The sequence below is a fragment of the Cuculus canorus genome, chromosome Z (genome assembly GCF_017976375.1).
Source record: "Cuculus canorus isolate bCucCan1 chromosome Z, bCucCan1.pri, whole genome shotgun sequence".
NCBI classification, from domain to species: Eukaryota; Metazoa; Chordata; class Aves; order Cuculiformes; family Cuculidae; genus Cuculus; species Cuculus canorus.
Window position 1 is genome coordinate 7303343 of NC_071441.1, and position 14097 is coordinate 7317439.

The 14097-nt window shown below is 36.9% G+C and overlaps 1 long non-coding RNA gene across 3 annotated transcripts in view; it reads right to left on the reverse strand.

Moving 5' to 3' along the window:
• Nucleotides 1–567: 567 nt before the first annotated feature.
• The window catches only part of LOC128850427 (uncharacterized), a 102089-nt gene continuing 88559 nt past the window's right edge, over nt 568–14097 (reverse strand). Inside the window, exons 6-7 of one of the 3 annotated variants that reach the window (XR_008447856.1) lie at nt 11568–11606; nt 10678–10912 (exon numbers count right to left, since the gene is read on the reverse strand). This is a non-coding gene — a long non-coding RNA (uncharacterized LOC128850427). Of the gene's footprint in view, nt 1612–10677; nt 10913–11567; nt 11607–11998; nt 12074–14097 lie in introns of those variants that run through there. The other 2 variants (XR_008447858.1, XR_008447857.1) reach the window with 2 other exon arrangements.

The window sequence follows — 14097 nt, forward strand, 5'->3', positions numbered from 1 at the left end:
TTATTTGTTCAGGCTAATGTGGCTCGTGTGGTTATTTGAAGTCAGTCTTGTTCTTGGGTGCCTCCAGTATAGACAAGAATACTTTCTGTCTTCATTTGCACCTTGCAATTGGACTAGTGAAAATTTTATGACCAGTAATTGTCTACAACGTAGCACATACAGTAAGAAGTTGTTCTGAGACCTGACTGTTGTAGATTGGCGTAGATCTGCGTAGCCTCCTAACATTGAAGAAAATACGTGTAACATATTTAAGTCATATTAGAAAATAATAAATTCCTACTCAGCTCCAATTTACTTATTAGGACTTCAGAAACAACTGTGATTACAAGTACTAACTTTCACTTAATCAGATGAAATGATACATTTAAAAAAAATAAAATTTTCTCAATTCCTCAAAAAATGTATAGCTCTGATGAGACTAAATTGTATAAGATTCATTGTTTTATAGAACAAAATGCTATAAAATGCTGTGCAAAGCATATGTTGGGAGACATTGCTCTTTCTATAGAGCCCGGGCAAAACTGTACCTGCCAAAGTTCTTAGATTTTTGTTTTCTTTCCACTTGTAGTGAATAATTCAGTAAATATGGCCCTATAGGGAGAAGCATACTCAGATGCAGAATGTTGCTGTGTTCTCTCACTAACTGCTGAGTAACTCTAGGTAAGTCATAGTTTCTCTGCTTCGGTTCCCTTCGTGTGAAGCAGAGACTGTTTCCATCTTTTTGCCTTTTTTTTCCCACTTAGAAAGCACTTATTCCTAAATAATCTCCTACTGACCCTTGTGCAAAGTGCAATGAAATCCTGACTGTAACTGGATAACTTAGATTCACTAACCAAAAATGAAACACAGGTTCCAGATTTCCTAGTTTTAATTCAGTGGTTGAGAGTTGTGCAATAACAAAGATTAAAAAAAAAAAAAAAAGACATAAAGATTAATCTCTCATTATTTGTCAATAAATTTTAAAATAAGTAAAGAAATGTGGTTCCCTGGGTGTTAAATCTTGCTTATTCTGCTGCACAAACTTCTAAGTGTAGAGTAAATTGCCTTCAACTGAAAATGAGCCGTTGATTAACAGTGTTGTGGCAATAAATAGATTTATGTTTTCCACTACTCAAAGACTATTAACCTTTCTTCAGTAAGCCTCCTCCCATTTGTGACAGGAAACTATCAATACTTTAAGAAATGCTAACAATCTTTGAAATACACGTGATCTAATTTTTCACCTAGATTACAGACAGCTGAAATTTGAAAGACTTGGAATCTAAAAAATAACTTTTTCTTCACCTTTCCTTAGAAAATATTGATTTAAAAAAATTAATTAAGGCTAAATAAAAGTTCTCAAATTCAAAAAACAAGCAATCTATCTGCCATGCACTAGTGAGCTGTACAATAATGCAGATAATTCTGTGAAAGGAAAAAAGAAACAAAAAACAAACAAAGGGTGGGAGAGAAGGAAAGATAGCCCTGAAAAAAAACTACATATATATGAGTTACCAGTTTTCCAGGACACTTATCTCTCAAGCGCATGCTGCACACTTTTACTGGCCTTCTAGCTTGTAAACTCTTGTTCTTTGTGATGATAATGATAATAGCAGGCAGCAGATGCTCCATCTTGACCATGAAAGAGATAAAAAAATGTGACTTTGGATGTTCTAAAGAAAATGAAAATCAAGATCAACAGACACGTGGGAGATTGGCACAAACACTGTATTCAATGAACATTAAAAAATATGAAGAAACTCATTAATGTTACTGCATACGACTACTCTTCAGGGTTAAAGAAACAAGATGAAGTTTATGTTAGTGTAGATACAAACGAAATATGAAATAAATAATTCAATTAATTCAAGCTTTCTCTCTCTCTTCCATTATTTAAAAACCTCCCCTTTAATCCCGATGCATGTTTCTTTCTCTTTTGTTCTGTAGAAAAACAAATAGCTGAGCTTGCTGAGCAAGTGTGTTTGTTACCAGCATTTGTTATTTGTGAGCTAGTATACAAGCTCTCTGAAGCCAAAGAACATTAGAAGTGGGCAAGCTCTTCAGCTTCCATGAAAATTAGAAACTAGATAGAAGAAGTGCAAGGGAAAAATAGAGAGTGGCAGGATATATTTTGAAAGATGAAAGGAACCTAGAAGAGCAGCAGTCTAATTAAACTAGAAGTGGATATGCTACAACCAGAGGACTCTTCTGTAAATGATACATTAATAGACATTAAAGCTTCGTTCCTGAGGAAAATTTGTTACTGCTAAAATAAGATGAGAAAAGCATGAGACAAAGAGACTAAATTAATGTTATAAACTCCAGCCCTCTAAGAATAGAGATAAAAGACTGGAAAAAAAATACCTTTTAAATAAACTAATACTGGAAGACATCAGACAAAATAAAATACAGACTGTTACAATGATAATAATAGCTAGTCATAGCAGCTACAATGTTGATTATAATTATTTTCATATCTTCTACTATCTTATTCATATGAATTAAATATTCTTCATAAACTTGACTAAGCATTCAGAGCACTCATAGTACTATATAGTAAAATTTTATTGATGCATGGGGGCAATAGAGGGCAACTTAGAATCATGGAATAAACTGTAGAAAGGTTTGGGTTGGAAAAGACTCTAAAGATCATTTTTTTCCAACCCCACTATCATGGGCAGGGACACATTCCACTGGATCTGGTTGCTAAAAGCCCAGCCTGGCCTTGAACACCTGCAGGGATGGGGCACCCATGACTTCTCCGGGCAACCTGTTCTGGTGCTTCACCACCTTAACAGCAAAAGAATTCTTCCTAATATCTAGCCTAAAACTCCAATCTTTCAGCTGAAAACCATTACCCCTTGTCCTATCACTGCACTCCCTGATAAAATGCCCCTCCTCAGCTTTCCTGTAGTGATCATAATGTTTGGATACCGTGGCTTTTCGGTATCCACATCAGAGTTATAATAGGTCTGCTTTCTACGTTAGCTAAGTACTCCCTGTTCCACCTGAAGTGGATGTCAGGATTTCTTCTGACATCTTTAGAGCCCGTGACACTACTCTCTGGCCACAAAAAAAAATTATGCATTCCCTACTCATAGCCAGTTTTGCAGGAGGGTCTTTAAGCTATGTATTCCACCAGCCCACGACAGGGTCAGAAGTGGAAAGATTTAAGCCTACCTACCTATTTCTATTTTTCCTACCTTGATCATCCTATTAGGCTATGTTACGGATAATCACATCAACAAATTAGGAAACAGGTTCAGTACAACATTGCTGTGAAGATGCTGTAACAGCGATATGACACTTTTGCTTCCTCTTGACAAGCACATCATAAAATACAAATACTCAATTGTAATTGAAGTATATATGATAGTCAAATATTTAATACCAGTCTGCAAAATACTATTAGCTAACCTCAAAATACTCAACAAGAATAACTGCTAAGATCATTTGTAAATTGAACTGGTTCCATAAATGACCCAGAAAGAATAGTGATTCATTGAAAGTCTACCACAAGAAGACAAATAAATTTTCCCCCAGGTTTTGTTGTTTGTTTGTTGGGTTTTTTCTTTTTTTTTTTTAACTAAAGCAGCTGCATTTACAATATGGTTTTATTTGCTTGCATAAGGGCTTGCACTGCAGATGAATTTGCAAGGTTAAGTATGCTAAATCGAAAAGCAAGGATGGAAAGAATTGTTTGTTGTGAAAATATACTAATTTTTAAAAATCACATTTACTTATGGCTAATTGAACTATGTTTGACATTCAAAATTATCAAAATATTTTTGTCCTTAAGGCAATTGAGGAAAAAGAGTAAATAAAGGACACAAGACCCTAGTCTCTCCTAATGTTGCAGGTTATTAATCTCAAACAGTTCTCTCACAGCTTCCACCAGAAGAGAATACGCATTATATTTTCTTAAAATATTCATTTTTAAGAAGTGACTGTGTCCCCTTGCTCAAAGGAGATCCAGGGATTTCAAGGTTTCTTAGTACTATGTCAATGCAACTGATAAATAAAGATTTCCATTTCCTAGAATCATAGAATCATAGATTCATAGAATCACTAGGTTGGAAGGGACCCACTGGGTCATCAAATTCAACTATTCCTAAGACTCCCTAAACCATACCGCTCAGCACCTCATCCACCCATCCCTTAAACACCTCGAGGGAAGGTGACTCAACCACCTCCCTGGGCAGCCTCTGCCAGGGCCTGATGACCCTTTCTGTAAAATTTTTTTTCCTGATGTAAAGTCTAAACCTCCCCTGGTGGAGCTTCAGGCCATTCCCCCTTGTCCTGTCCTCTGTCACTTGGGAGAAGCGCCCAGCACTCTCCTGTCCACAACCTCCTTTCAGGTAGTTGTAGAGAGCAATAAGGTCTCCCCTCAGCCTCCTCTTCTCCAGGCTAAACAACCCCAGCTCTCTCAGCCGCTCCTCGTCAGACTTGTTCTCCAGCCCCCTCACCAGCTTCGTTGCTCTTCTCTGGACACACTCCAGAGCCTCAACATCCTTCTTGTGGTGAGGGGCCCAGAACTGAACACAGTACTCAAGGTGCGGTCTCACCAGTGCTGAGTACAGGGGTAGAATAACCTCCCTGGACCTGCTGGTCACACTGTTTCTGATCCAAGCCAAGATGCCATTGGCCTTCTTGGCCCCCTGGGCACACTGCTGGCTCATGGTCAGTCACTGTCAACCAACACCCCCAGGTCCTTCTCCTCCGTGCAGCTCTCCAGCCACTCTTCCCCCAGTCTGTAGCACTGCATGGGGTTGTTGTGCCCCAAGTGCAGGACCCGGCATTTGGCCTTGTTAAACCTCATGCCATTGGTCTCAGCCCAGTGGTCCAGCCTGTTCAGACCCCTTTGCAGAGCCTCCCTGCCCTCCAGCAGATCCACACTTCCACCCAGCTTAGTGTCATCTGCAAACTTGCTGAGGGTGCACTCAATGCCTTCATCCAGGTCATTGACAGAGACATTGAACAGGGCTGGACCTGAGGAACCGAGCCCTGAGGAACCCTACTTGTAACTGACCTTTCATTATTTATGTTAATATTAAAAAAAAAAAAGTAGTAAAAATAGTAAATATCAAGTTGGCATTAAAGAAGTAAATTTGAATCTCCATAAATAGAGATGGCAGATAGTGTTTGAAGACCAAACCCAAACAGAGTTTAGGGTTGTTGTAATGGCATTATTCTTGTTGCAAGCCCAGTCACAGGACAGTTGAAGATGAAAGAGCTAGCTCGGAAATCCTGTGTAAGATCATGAGCATATAGTTAGTCTGTAAGCCAAAATTACAGTTGTTAGGTAACAGGATGACCTATTGCATGTTCATCTTCAGAGGCTTTGCAGGAAGCAAACCCAGTAATTTTGTCATATTGCAGGGTAAAGTGCACAGAAAAAGAGAAGCAGAAACAAGCAGATGAAAAAGCGATCACTACCCTCCATAGGACCTGGAAGAAGTCATGTACGTGTCTTTCTTGTGCAGGCACCATGGTAAATTTAATCTTTTTTTTGATATCTACATTGTGGAATTGCTACCCTGACTATCTGCAAATTAAGTTTAGTTTAAAATGCTATTTCATATACAGTCTTAGAAATTCTTATGGAAGCCCTCAAACTCTGCAAAATAGGACATTGGTCAGCTATCAAGTTATATTCATGATCGTAGGACTAATTTCAAGATATGGAGTTAGTAATTCCTCTTGTGCTTGTTACACAAAAATACCCTGATATTTGCCAAATATTGATGGCTATAGTTTTTAAAATATGTTGTTCTGAGAATCTTCCTTTTGCTTTTCACAGAAATTCTTATCTGCCTAACTTTCACAAGAGAGTTAAATGTTAAACTGTCAGATATAACATGGGTAAAAACCTGGGTCATGGCTAATACATTTGAATAGCACAGAAGCATACTCCAGCCTTTTTGAATGGAGAAGTAGCAGCAGCATATGTACTGACAGGAAATTCTTGAGTCTCTGAAAACTGGCTTTAGTGACTCTCTAAGGAGAAGTACTCTCAGCTTAGTAGGATGCTTAGCATAACACATAATTAGAAGATCAGTAACTGCTAGGCAGAGCCTTGGAGAGGAAAGGGTAAAAAGGCAAGGAAAATTATAAAAAACAGGTAGACAAGGCAGAATAATTTTTAGACAGAACAGAACTTGCATCATCAAATAATCCAGGGAGAGAAAAATACTTTCTTTAAGATGAAATGGATTCATGAAAAACCCTGACAAAAAGAATGGAGGCACCAAATTCAATAGTGATGAAGAAATGCAGCTGGGGTCGGTTTATGTTGTGTAACAGAGGTGAAAGAGGCCACGGCACAGTCTGAAATTGCAATCAATTGTGGAAGGAATCAATTCCTTTAGTGCTGCACTTATTGATAGTAGTTCATAAAAGTAAAAGGAATTTGTTCTATTCTCAGATAATCCATGCCCTTGTTTTTTATTTAATATAAATGCTGAGCTGCAAATATTACTATTTAATACTTTAAACTGGATGTAGAAACTCTGGCCAAAGTAAGCCTCTTCCTTACACTGTAGTATAAGGAACCAAGTGGTTTTCAGTGAAATAGTTTTGTGTACATAAAGGTGAGAGAACAGCTTTTTCCCCACAGAGTGTAGTTCACTGGGGATCCCAAAGAATTTTGAACAATTAAGACTTTTCTTTAAGCACAGCAGAGTACCCTACTTTCCGCTTATGTAAAATGAATGCTTATTGAAGATTAAAAAATATTATTAAAGGTTAATGAAGGCGTCAATATTTAAGCTTTAGAAATGCTTTCAGGTAACCCATTTTGAGTTAAAAAGAGATGAGGTGATTAATTTTTTTGTTACTTTTCTCCAAAGGAAAAAGTACTATGCCGTGGAACTTGTAACCTAGTGGAATGTATGAAAAACAAAAAAGTAGCAGACGGGAAGTTAAGTCAAATTTGTGCTGCCTTGAATGTCCAAAATATGCATCTTCTGTAAATGGAATCGAAACTCCTTCTTACGCAAGTGGCATTATTATATCAAAGATCAACAACTATATAAAATTTGTAATTCTCCAAGGTGTTATATTACAAATTCTATCTTTTTTTTTTCTCATTCTTGGATGGGGGGTGCGTAGGAGGTTATAACAATGGGTAGTAGGAATTTACTTCAAGGAAGTATGTTATAATCTATAGGATATTACTAAACTCTGTAGTGGAAATCTAACGTACGTACACCTTAAAATCACATCTGGTGAGTATTTCAGTCTTAAGATCTTCATGAGGCTTACTGTTCTAGTTTCAGAATCTAGAGTGTTAGATTAGCTAGATGTTCAGTTTTGCTCTTTGTCTGTAACTGATATAAAATAATGTAGCTTTGGAGTGGCAAGGATAGTTAATGTTAATGACTGCCTTGCACTGTAGTGATAGGGCAATTGCTACATAGCATAACTTATTTCTAAACATTTTATGAAATTGCACTTTAGAATTGATTTTTATAACCAAGTAAGAAAGAAACATAACCGTAAGCAAAATCTGTAGCTCTATTTCAGTGGTGTTACCAAGGGGAATGGAATGCAGTACTACAGATCTGTGTACAGCGATCCTGATTATTTGTTTCACCACTTACTTGCTCTTGGCCAATGCTGGCCTGAATTTGGGTCATGCTGGCAATTAGGATTCACTTCCAGCTGATGGCTGCTTTTTCAGTTGTCATAATTAATTTCTGGTTTAATCTAGTCTCTAGAGAGTATATTCTTGTTATGAGTAGCCCTAATAATGGTATCTCTTATTAAGATGGTCAAGACTATGCTTTTATGCCTGCTCAAGACTCAACCCCTTTGTGGGGTAATGCTGGGGAATGTGGAGCTCGTCTTACTCTTCTTGACAGGTTCTTTAGAGGAGTAAACATCAATGGCTACTCACTTCTACATGCATTCTTATCTTCAAGGATGCAGCCTTCAGGAATGCAAGGGAAGAGATCACATTCAGCTGTTGAGAATTACCACACTGCCATCTACTTAGTTGAAAGCAACAGATTTGTCAGTCATAAAGCAAAAAAGGAACCGAGTTCACGAAATGGAGATAACTAAGACCTGTCATTAAATATCTTCTGAAAAAGGACACAGAAAGTGTCAGGCTTAGTGTTGGCCCAATGAACAGGTGAAATCTTGCCAGCTGATTTAGGAGGGGAGAAACGAAAAGATGAGCTACTTACAATGCCTTGTTACTTGCATTGTTTCAATAAATTACACCGTTTCTTTGTACAGATCGTAAATGTTATCATATCTACAGTTCTTAACTACGCATCCAGTGCTGATGTTCATAACCTGTCTCCTACAAGCTTAAGGCTGAACGATTTGTCATCTCATTAAGCCCGTTGGAGACAGTTATGCCTCAGGGGGCTCAGTCAATCAACAGCAGTAGAGAAGAGCTGCATTTCAAATTTTCTTATTTATAGGACTTGAATAAGCAATGAAAGTGGGTGCAAAACACTTTTAAACTAAATGTGCAATCATTGGAATTGGAACACATGACATCCAAAGTTTAGCAAATTGCTTATGTTTCAGAAGACTCAACAGAGTTAATCGGCAATCAGAGATCACTCAGCTGGTATGCAAAACAGGAATGAGGGAGAAGGGCTGCAAAATGACTGGGAAAACGTTGGAGATGAACAACTGAAAGAGATCGTTCAATCAGTAATATCGCCAGCAAAAGGTGCAATAATACAGTTGTCATCAATTGTCTTGTGCACATCAGCAGGGGAATACCCACAGAAACCATTACAACAGCATGGTTACATTCTATCCCAACAGGTACCCAAAGGATGCTGCATCTAATGTGCCGTATCAGAAAATGCAGAACAGGCAGAATGAGGCACATGGTGTTTAAAATTGCTACCATACACATGAGATACTGGGATGACCAACGGAAAGCTGAAGAACACCGCTGTGTGGGGTAATTGACTTGATATTTCTGGGACTGAGATTTCAGTTTGTTCTAGCAACAGACTTAACTATGTCTGTCTGAGCTTTCAGGACACAGCACTATACAGCCTTTCAGGCCCTGGATGTCTGGCTCCTGCAAGACCATTTTAATCTGTCTAATTCCCTGGATTTGTGTGCATAATAATATGCTAAATAATACAAGATACAGAATGAGTCCTTCTGTACTCACTGCGGCCCCTGTTCTTGGTAAACATCTATCCAGAGTAAAGATATCACACAGAGCATAACCTTCAATGTAAAGGGCAGTGTTCAAACGCAAAGCCTTTGCTGCTGCTGACATTTCAGCACTGCCAAGCACTTCCATCCCTGTTTTATAGATCAGGTTTTATTCTGTATAAATGTGGCATGTAAAAAATTGACTGGTGAATACATTTTATTTCTGCACAGTTCTGTGGCATACGGTTTGTGGTGTTGTGGTGTTGAAGTCTGGAAGCAGTAGGTCATATCCTCAGACAGAGCACAGTACTCCTTACTCAAAACTTGTAGCACGCAGATTGTGATTTCTAAACTGACAGCAATATCTTTTCTACTTGGTTTTTCTTTCTTTAAGACCTAGCCCATCTTAAATCCAACATGTGCGTATCCTTGCAATTTAAAACATTGACGTCTGTCATTTCTGTTATTGACTTGATCCTCTCTTTATTCCACCTCAGTAAACCGTTCTTGTGGAAACTGTATTTTATGACATATCTTAAAAGCACTCAGGACAGTCCGAGGATATTAGTATAGTTTCTCCTAATTTGTAAAATTCAGGCTCATATCTAGGTAATTAAGCATGCAAATCCTAAATATTTTTTTCCATAATTATATAGTAGTTAGGGCTTTAGTGACAGAAATAATGACTGAATTACATCTGTAAATATTACTTCTTATTTAGTAATATGTCTACAGCTCTGTTCAGTAGGAAAGGCTTAAAATCAGATGATTAGGCAGAGCTTTCTTAAAATGAAACTTTCAAAAGTTAATATGAAAAGTATGAGAAGAAATGCTACTGTTAGCATTGGAATACATACTTTCACATAAAAGAATTTAAGATCAATTGTTCTCTCAGAAAAAAAAAAAAAATTATTTCCTCGTTGTTAAATGCATGTTCCAGACAAAAAAAAGGAATGTGAGAGAGTCTGCTTTGTCACAGGGACAGCTCCACAAAGAGAATTCCTAAAATGGGAAATATATTTTATGCTCAGAATATTACCTTGCTTCCATAGAGGTTCCTGACAAAATCCCACTGATTTCAGCAGGAGTTGAATTGGAATGCATATTCACAAATCATTACTGGAATTTTGGTCACAGGAAAGAAAAAAACAGTAGAAAAATGATTTTAATACAATGACCACTGTATGAGGAACACAGTTGTATTCTTCTGTAAAAAGGAAACTAAATTATTACATATTTTCAACTGAAAATTAATTAATTAAAATCCATTCAATATGTATAAAACATACGAAACAAGTGATGTACATATAATTAGAATGCGTCCCGTTTACTGTGTGCTAAAGATATTCTTTGAAGTGTCTCCAGAGAATATATAGAAACCAGTTTAACGGAGTTATAAAAAAGTAAGTTCTTATAGTCTGCTGTCTTATAGGAATGCAGAACAGGCATAAAGTTATTGCTCTAGAAGAGTTATATAAGTATTAAATAGCTGTGAAAGAAAAATCAGCCAGAAGTTAAGAATAAATACACTGAAATTGAAATACATGAAACTGCCCTGTGAACATGAAATTGTTCTGTAACTGGAATTTAGCCAGTTGTAAAACAGCCTGACAATATTTTAAAAAGTGATCATTTATTCAGACTTTAAATGTACATAAATTAGATTATTTTTCACAGTTATTTACAGACCTGCTACTGCCAGGATGTACATTGCTAAATGCTAGTATAGCTTCCTATATCATTAGATTAAAATTATTACTTTTGGGAAGATGGCCTCTGTACTCCTGCTGGACAATTCCTAGTTTAGAAAATAAGAAAATGGCATAAATTAGAAAATATTCTGGAACATATGCATTTAAGCAATGATGAACATGTGTTATATATGCTTCTTTACATGGAAACGACAGGGGACATTTATCTGCTAATGATCTTAGCTACAGAGTATAAATATGCAGCTTAAGTTTTTTCCACGCACATGTCATATGGTCTACCATTCAACAGCCGTGTCAAGCGTTATGGTAACAATCATCTAAACAAACTCTCTGACAGTTTTATTTTTGATGGAATAAAATTAATTGTTTTCCTCAGATAAAACAGTGTAGCAATGGAAGTGTGAATAGAAGACACCTTAGAAGTTATGCCCACAGACCGCACCAAACTAAACAGACAAGACAATTTCCTAAGGCCTGTGATCTCCTATAGCCTACCTTCTCTTTATCACTGTGTGCCACCTTACACGTAGTAATCAAAGCAGACCTGAGAGCAATTGACATGAGTTTGCTAGATCTGTTATTTTTCCTTCTTTTATTATTTCAAGTTGCATAGATAAAAATCCCATATGAAAATCTGTTACTACCATTTATTTTTTATAAAGAAAGTTTCATAGCTCCCACATGCAGCTCGCACATAGTAAGCAATCATCACTTAATACAGTTTCACCCCAACTCTCTCACCTGCACAGATACACACATGCATAAAGCCCATAATTGCATCTGAAATGGAAGAGTTAAAAACATTACCAACAACGCCATATGCCCATAAGTAAAGCTTAAAGTTTTTTAAAAAATAGCAATAGGTTCAATGCTGCATTAAAAACCGTAGGCAAAAGCACATTTCAACTTCCTCTGAATAATCTAATACACTATAAAATCCCTTGAAATATTATTTCTATCCCAGACATTGGATGACAGACTAGATTTATTCTTCATGTTCTCTAATGGTCTGACTATCTGAAAAAGAACCCAAGTTCCTTGCCAAAAAGTCTGGGGTAACAACATAGTGTGCAAATGTGGCCTTACTTTTTTTTTTTTTCCTCCACTGTAAGCACTGAACATTTCATTCATATTCAGTAAGGAAGTACTCCCCAGGCATCCAAAGCTCATACCTTGATTCCAGTTTGAGATTTGATTATCCACCTTAATCCCATTAGACACCGATCTTTTAAACAGCAGGAAAATTGCTGACAAAACACCACAAAGAACATTAAAATTCCATTCACAGGGGGAATTTAATATTACAATTAGTTGCAGTAGCAACATAAGCATTGTAATTGTTTACATTTATTTAGCTACTGAGTGAAAATTAAAAAATGTTGAAGGAAATATCAAGAGCAATTGTTCTATAAATGAAAAAATGGAGGATGAAAGCAAAATAGTCTCAATTTTACCCAACAAAACTAAGTTCCATTTGCTTGCAATTGCAGTGTTGTTGATAACTTTAGTTATTAGAAAAAAGGGATTTTTCTTCTTTGTGTAAATGAAACACATGCATTTCTTCTAGAGTTAAGTTTATCAGAAAAAATACCCTTAAAAACTGTGTGATATGAGGAAATACTAAGTTTTCCATCATCTGGGGAACTGATTTGATGGCAAATGCCTAAGTTCCATTGACAAAACCAACTGTACTGGAAGGGATCTTATCTTTTCTTCCCTTTATTGAATCCCTTTATCTCAAGACTGGTCCATCCAGCCCTTCCTCTTTCCTGCCAGATTTCTGCCTGATCTATTTAAAACAACCACTAATGACAGGTATTCCGCAGTCCTCTGAAGCAATTAGTTTGGATGCTTCACCCTCACTACTACTTGACTTGTCTCTCTAACATCTGACTGAGACTCTCTTCCTACATTTTAGGCCGTGACCTTTCTTTTCTGTCCATGATGATTATGGACAGTAAATTTCTTCTTCCTCTGTGCATATTTTAAGGTCATCATGCTGAAATGAAAAAATGGGCAGATGATGACCTCCTGAAGCTCAACAAAGGCAGATGAAATATCCTGCCCTTGAGGGAGAGCAGCTCTGTACATCAGAGCTGTCTGGGGCCCAGCTGGCTAGGTAGCAACTATACAGAATAGGACTTGGCAATCTGGTGGATAATGCCTTCAAAACGAGTTCATCTTCGCTTTTCTAGTCAACTCTTTCTGTAGATGTGCTCGTGTATGGAGAGCAGTCATTGAGAAAGAGAACCTTTCAGGAGGTGCGCAAAAGAAGAAGAAAGGTCAATAGATATGAAGTCGAATCAGGGAAATTCCATCTGGTTGTACAGACAGTTCTTCCCCGTGAGAGTGTTCCCCAGTCCTCAGCCGGAAACCTCATCTGAACAAGGCCTCCAGTGACCTGCCTTAAGTCTGAATTTAGCCCTGCTCTGAGCATTTCAGATAGAAATACGAAGTTCTAACAATAACCTTCAACTAGAAACAAGGGAACTAATCCAGAAAAATCCAAATGGCTTTTAAAGAGATACATAACATTAAGATACTGGAAAACATACTAAAAGTACACAGGCTGAGAGCCTTCTAAGATGTTGAACAAATGCATAGAATTCAAAGATTTCAGCACCACAAGAATTTATTTGCATAAATATAATTCAAGGTATTTTATTCATAGTGCACGATGTACCTCTTGACACTGGCTTATAGCTGTACCTTCCAACCTTACGGGTCATTCCAACACATTTTTCAGTGATATGCCTTCCAATTCCAAGGAAACCAAAACATCTTCAATATATCATATCATTATTTTCAAGACTGTTTTAAAAAAAAAAAATCATTTGGACTTAAAAAAAAAAAAAATCAGAAATATCCTAGATTTGCTGAAAATCTCAGAGAAAAAGAGATGTTTTTAATTTTTTTTTTTTTTTACTTTTATGTGGAAGTTGAATTTTTTCCCTGCCTTATTTTTCTATGTTTAAAGACTAGCTACTTTGGTAAGAAGCATCCACACAAGCAAGTGGAAAATGTAGTGGTTGAAAGGAAATTCACAAAAGCATGTGTAAATGTGTGCAAACGTGAATGTAAGAATACACATTCACAGCGATGAGGGTTAATAAGCCATCTTTAGAAGGAGTAGATATGTGAACAGTAAAATATTCAATGAATTTTATATATATACCTTATGTATTAGATTTTTCTCTGAGAAGAAATGCAATTTTGACCTAGCATATTAATTCCTCATTAAAAAGTAGCAAGTTCATCCCTGCTTTTTCTA